This window comes from Zingiber officinale, chromosome 9A (genome assembly GCF_018446385.1).
Source record: "Zingiber officinale cultivar Zhangliang chromosome 9A, Zo_v1.1, whole genome shotgun sequence".
Taxonomy (NCBI): domain Eukaryota; kingdom Viridiplantae; phylum Streptophyta; class Magnoliopsida; order Zingiberales; family Zingiberaceae; genus Zingiber; species Zingiber officinale.
Genome location: NC_056002.1, coordinates 111,270,395 through 111,277,600, shown reverse-complemented (window position 1 = coordinate 111,277,600; position 7,206 = coordinate 111,270,395). Strand labels below are relative to the sequence as shown.

At 38.3% G+C, this 7,206-nt stretch overlaps 1 long non-coding RNA gene across 1 annotated transcript; it reads left to right on the top strand.

The window, feature by feature from the left end:
- Positions 1–1,573: 1,573 nt before the first annotated feature.
- Positions 1,574–6,672, top strand: LOC122019687. Its single transcript, XR_006121990.1, has 2 exons — positions 1,574–1,960; positions 6,348–6,672. It is a non-coding gene; the product is annotated as an uncharacterized LOC122019687 (long non-coding RNA).
- The last annotated feature ends 534 nt before the right edge of the window (positions 6,673–7,206 follow it).

Here is a 7,206-nt window from a genome sequence, read left to right as displayed (position 1 = left end):
GATCTTCAGAGAAACATCTTCTTCAGATCTATCGTTCGTTGGAGCCAGATCGTCGTCTCGCAGATTTCAGACAGGATCAACACCCATTTCAAGTCTTGTGAATTCCTGGTCTTGCAAGAACTCCAACGGTGCTATCCATTACTTATTTAAAGTTCTCTATAGGTGATCAAATGTTACCAAAATTTTTAGTCTAATTGTGGGCCTAATATAGAATACTATCAGTCCCAACATGGGCCTGATATGGTATCATATCAGGCCCACGTTGGGCCTAATAGTATCCATTATCAGGCCCAAAGTGGGGCTGATAGGTTGGAACCTTGGCCGCTTTGTTCAACAGATCACTACTAAGTTTTTGATCCTGATATCTAAAACTTGAGACCAATACGGATTGGTGTGTTTGTGTAAATTTAAATTTGACAGAGTGTGTTGTGTTGGAGCTCGTGGTTATTTTGATGTGATCAACCAAGTTAGGTTGAGTCCTATTTTATTTTAATCCCTGTGTCTAAGTGTGCAGGAGCTTAGGAATGCAGGAAGTCGAGCAGAAGACGTAGCTGGCAAGAAGGACGACACGAGAAGAGAGACGACGGGTTTGGTGCGTCCGAGGGACGAAAGAGCTGCTAAAAAGTACACCGGTGAACGAGAAGAATGTACGCAACGTTTGAGGAACAAGAAGCCAGAGCGGAAGCCTTCTTGAGGAGAAGGCCAGAAATTGGGTTCGGGTGAGCCCTATTTCGGTTGGCCACAATCACCCAAGTGATCGGAGCTTCGGAAGAAGAAAAGAAGTGAAAAGAAGCTGGAGCTATTTATATGCTGCAGCATTGAGGGCACCCTCACCCCAGTCAAAGTGATTGTTTCATATTTGGATAAAACTTTATCCAAATGCCACGCTAGAGGCACCCTCAAGCCGAAGATAGAGTTTCCAGGCCCTATTAAAAGGGCCCTGGATCTAGGAAATTAATAATCAACTCTTGTACTAACTTCCTAGCAACTACTTAAGCTTTTATTGTGTAAAAGGCTTCTCTGCCTTCAGAGAAGGAGATTCTGACTGAGCTTTTCAACCGCCTTGGATTAACAATCACCTAGGTTGTAACCAAGTCAATATCTGATTCTCTTCTTTTATTTTTATTTATTATTGTTGCACCTTAAGAGTTAAAAGAACGAGGAGGGTATTTTTTTGTTTCAAGCAATTCACTCCTCCCCTACACATAAATGATATTAGTAATTAATATATATCCAACGCCTAATGTATTTATATATATATAACGTAATACTTACAGTTTTATCAAAAACTATAAAATACGGCAATAAAATAATAATTAAAAATAGGGTTATTTGACAAATAATCTTATTGGGATTTTTTGGAATTTTTAAAAAATTTTCGAGGATTTTTTGAAACTTGTATGACGTATTTTGAGGGGATAAAATTATAGGCTTTGTAAAAGGTCTATTTGGAATACCCAAATATGGGAGTTGATTGAGAAATAAACTTAGGTCTTAATTTTTCTTAAAGCTAAGTTTCGGTTATAAAAATCTAACCTAACCCTCCGCTCCTCTCTGCCCCAATCACGCCGAATTCATCTCCTCCCCTCACGGCGCCGAACTCACCTTCTTCCCCTACCTTCCTCTCTTGCTCTCGACACCGACCCGCCGATCTCCTTCTTCCCTCTCTTCCTCGAGCGCGCGCACCCCATCAGCCGCCGACTCTCCTCTTCTCCCTCGAGCCACACCGCCGGCTCTCCTCCTAACATAGGCACCATAGGTCGTCGTCCTTGTGCCCAAGCATTGAAGCCGCAGAGCCGCCGCACGAAGCAGGGCCGATGCCTTACAGCCGTCACCCTTGACGTCACTACGGTGAGCCGCCGGTTTCCCCTCAGTCTTGATGCTGCTCCATCCCTCTCTGCCCTAGCGCCGGCCGCCCGATCCACTACCACCTCCGGCCACGACGAGAGCTGGCCAACAGGTACATCTTGTATTGGTATAAACTCCATGAAGTAAGGGGTAGATGCTTAGATTTATGGTGATTGTCGAATATGATTGGTTTTCTGGTTGAATGAGTTGTGAATCGAAATTTCTGTGTTTTCCCTTGCTCTACCCTATGTCTCCTCTAAAGTTTCTACAACGGATTTGGGAATTGATGATTGAATTTGGGTTACCTGGATTCTTCTTGATGATTAAAGTTTCTACCCTATTTTGATTAGTTCGTGTAGATGACAAAATTGGATTAGGGTAGGTTCAGTGGTGATTCTCTAGTTTGGTTTCATGGTCTTGTTTGGTGATGGCTATAGTTTGGGACGAATTCGGAGAAGATTTTCCAGGTTGGTTTTCTATTTTTATGATGAATTCTGTTTTATGTAGTTAGTTGTGGGTTGTGGTGTATGTTGGTTAGTCCTAGGAAAACGTACTAGTTCCACTATACAAAAATTTTTGTACAAGTGTCGAACCTTTCCTTAAATAACCTATTGTGTTCTTTAGAAGTTAAATTAGGAATTGCAGACAGAACTTAACATCGTTGATTCCAAATTTAACTTATCTGTTCTTAATGGTATATATTTGAATCGTAAGCGGAACTTAACACTATTGATTCAAATCCACCTATATTATTAATTTCATTAAATATTAATTTCCAAAATTAGCTTCTAGGACTGCATGGCGAGGCACATGGCCTTCTTGGATATGGGAACAACCACCACCGCCTAGACAAAGTCTTTTAAGGAAAGCTAATATTTAATTTCCTTAAATAACTTTAGGTTAACCAAAAAGAACAATCGAATCACAAATTTGAAAAACAAAACAAAAAAAAAAACACATCTTCGAAACAAATCCGAAAATCTAGAATCTAATGTCTCTTGTGTTCGGAATTCATACAAAAGAAATACAACTAGTATGATGCGGAAATTAATTACTAATTATACCTTGCTTTGTAAACTTTAATGACCTCTTGATCTTCTACCGTATTCCTCTTCTTATCTCGGACGTTGTGTGGGCAACGATCTTCCGAGACGAGAACCACCAAGCTCCTTCTTCTCCAAGCTAGATTCGGCCACCATTAATTCTCTATGAGAAGTAAAGGTCCGGCCATCACCACCAAGCTCCAAGGGATGCTAAAAACGAAGCCTTCTTTCTCTCCTTCTTCTCCTAGCTAGAATCGGCCTCCATGGACTTCCCTTAAGTTGATGTCGCCGACCACAAAGGAGGAAGAGAAAAGAAGGAGAAGAGGAGACCCTAGGGCCGGCCACACCAAGGAGGAAAAGAGAGGAAGAAAAGAATAGAGTCGTTAGCCATTAAGGCACCTCTACGCCCTCTTTTATAATCCTTGGTCTTGGCAAATAAGGAAATTTTAATAAAAACTTCCTTAATTCTTTTGCCATGAAAAAGAAAAAATTAATTAATAAAAAATCAATTTTCTTTTTCCAATTTTCTTGGTCGGCCACTTTCTCCCCAAAATAAGGGAAGTTTTAATTCCTAATTTGTTTCCATAAATTTATAAAAAAATTCAATAATTTTAATCCCTTCATGATTGGTTAGTAAAAAGGAAATTTTATAAATTAAAATCTTTCTTTTAAACATGTGGATAATTTTCAAAAAGAAAAGTTATCTCTAAAAATTAAAATATCTTTTCAATTTACAAATAAGGAAAGATATCAATAGAAAATAATAAAAGAGAATATTTAATTTTTAAACTTTCTTTTAAATCATGAACATGGTTAAAAAAGGAAAGTTTTCTCAAAATTAAAATCTCCTTTCAATCTACAAATAAGGAAATATTTCAAATCTTTTCTTAATCTTTTGTAGAAAGCTATAAAAGGAAAGATTTAAATTTTAAACTCTTTTTTAAAACCATGATATCCACATAAGAAATAATTTTTAATAAAAATTCTTTTTAATTTTCTAGTGGCTGACCACCTAAGCTTGGGACCCAAGCTTTGGCAGGCCACCAACTTGGCTCATCCACTTGGTCTTGGTCGGCCCTAGCTTGGGTTCCAAGCTAGCTTGGCCGACCCCATTAGGATGGGTAAGAAGGTGGGTATGTGGTGGGTATAAATCTCTATATACAAGAGGCTACGATAGGGACCGAAAGGAGGAATTGGTTTTGGTCTCCTGATGAAATTAAGCTTCCCGTGTTTGCCCCGAACACACAACTTAAATTCATCAATAATAATTCATACTACTAAAGAATTATTATTGAACTACCGCATCAATCCCAAATTATATTTTTGAGCTCCTTCTTATTATGAGTGTGTTAGTCTCCCTGTGTTTAAGATGTCGAATGTTCACTAATTAAGTGAGTTACTGACAACTCATTTAATTAATATCTTAGTCCAAGAGTAGTACTATTCAACCTTATCATCATGTCGGACTAAGTCCACCTGCAGGGTTTAACATGACAATCTTTATGAGCTCCTTTTGGGGACATTATCAATCTAGATTACTAGGACACAGTTTCCTTCTATAATCAACAAGTCACACTATAAGTAACATCATTTCCCAACTTATCGGGCATTTTGATTTATCGAACTAAATCTCACCCTTTGATAAGTCAAAGAAATAAATATTAAATATATGTGCTTGTTATTATATTAGGATTAAGAGCACACACTTCCATAATAACTAAGGTCTAGTTCTTTTATTAAATCAGTATAAAAAGAACTTACCTTAAATGGTCTTGCTCAATACACTTAAAGTGTACTAGTGTAATTTATTAGTCAAGATAAACTAATGTCTAATTACACTACGACTATTTCAATGGTTTGTTCCTTTTCATCTTAGTCGTGAGCTACTGTTTATAATTTATAAAGAGCCGATAACACAATCTTCTGTGTGTGACACCACACACTATATTATCTACAATATAAATTAATTGAACATCTACATTTGGTATATATAAATGTAGACACTTAACCAATGTGATTCTTATAAATATTTATACTAAAGCTAGGCTTTTAGTATACACTCCAACAGTGTACATGTCCTGGCCTTGATGTTGGTGTTTCCTTTGCTAGATTGTTTCTTGTGTACTGGGTTGTAGCCTAGAACCGAATTGTTGCTGATATGGTTAGGGATAATTATTCCAGGTGGTTGTTTGAAATGATTAAGATAAAATGTTGGGTTTAATCTAGGGATAGGTTAGCTCCGAGACTTATAGTTAACTGAATTAATAACCGAATTTGAGTCCTAAATAGGAGTGCAAGTTTATTTTGGATACATGGGGAATAACTTAATTATATATGTTGTTACAGGGCTTTGATTTACAACGAGGCACTTAACGGGTGGAAAATGTTGGATGCACGACCTACGTATAAAGGCGGATACTTCTTACTTTGTCTCTTTAGTTCTTTGAACTTAGTGCATGAGCTATTTTTGGATAAGGATTGTTACCTTGACTCCACTCTTATTTTTCCTGCACTTGATACTTCCACGTGATCTTTAAAATATTCGTTTTCATATCTATACAGTCTCTTGTTGTTGTCCATAATCCATAGCAGATATTAGATGTCATGTTTGTATGCTTTGACTGTTGTTTATTATATACTAAATTGAGCATGCTGCCTTCATGTAGTATACCTAATTTTTTTTTATATTTGTGTGATGATTGTTGCATTTGGCGCATCATGTCATGACATGCATGTCAACGACCAATTCTCCCTTGCGGTCGAGAGAATCGTTGACCAGGGCCGCATCCTCGGCCACTCGAGAGAGTGGTAGCTGGAGTTGATGCCACTTGTCCTGTCGTGTCGCACTCGACCACTTATGGGTAGTGGTAACTGGAGTACGAGCAGCAGGGACCCCGTCACAGATGTAGCTAGTTAGCTACTATGCAACTGTCCCCTCGGCCACTCGTGTGAGTGGTAGCTGGAGTGGTGTACAATCTGTCACTGACCCGACCTCTTGACCATACAGGGGTCATGGTGCAGAGAGGGGGGCGGGAGTGACCATCCGTGCATACGCTGTTATTATTATATTTGCTTTGGCTGCTGCTATCTATATATGCTGTTATTGCTTACTTTCTGCTGTTGCTCACATATGCTGATATGTCTACTTATGTTGAGATGTATTCTCATTGTAGATGTTTAGTCATTGGAAATTTGTATATACCTTGCTTATTATTTCTATAGTTATGAGCAGTACTGTAGCATATTAGTACCAGTTCTGACCTACTATACCTAGCCTAGGATATGGTTTCAGATATGAGCATTTATTTTGGTTCTATTGTAGTATCTGCTATTCCCTTTATGAGACTGTATACTGTTGGCTTATTCTCTATTTATATGTTATGTTCATGCACTATCTTTTCCCTTACCCGCTGAGTTCCAATACTCACCACCCCCAAACTGGTTTTCTTTCGCCAGGTAGCAGGTAGATGACTCATGGACGCTTGGAGAGATGTCGACTGCCAGTCCTGGGTCCTCCGTTTTATCGATTTTATTTTTGCTTTACTTGTATTTTTAGCATACAACGATTTTTAGTATTGTATGAATTGATCGGTGTTTGGAGTTGAATCGTGGTGTTTTGCTTTTCGTGATCTTGTGGTTGTGTTTGGAGTTTAGTTTGGTGGTTGTAGGTATTTTTGTTAGTGAATGTATTATTTTGTGTTTTCCGTTGTGTTTACGTCGTTGTGTGTGTACTTTCAGCCGTGTAGGCTTATTAAACTACCTGGTTGTGTTTATTTTATTCCGGCCGAGTGGGTTGATGATATAAACTGCGTGGTTGTGTATATATTCCAGCCGTATGTGGCTGATGTATATTTTGTATGTAGATATGTTTCAGATTGTCACCCATACAGGGGAGATGCTGCCGAAATTTCTTCGGACAAGGACTCCTCTGGGGCGTGACAATTTTATGGTATCAGAGCAAGGTTTACGATGTCTGTTTGTTTTTCGTATTTTGGATTTTTGAATTAATCTGATACCAATTTTATGGTATCAGAGCGGGTTTCCGATTTATGATCTTTGAATTAATCTGATACCAATTTTATGGTATCAGAGCCAAGTTTCGATCTTGTTTCGATTTATGATTATTTTCGAGTTAATCTGATACCAATTTTTGGTATCAGAGCGGCTTTATGATGCCTATTTCAGTGTTTGGTTTTGTTGGGTTCGTCGGGCCGCGAAAACCGCTTTTTCGCGTCGCGGAAACCCCGAGTCACCCAAAGCCATGGATCTCGTGCAAAGATTCGTAAACAAAACTTTTCGAAAAACCTTTTTTTTT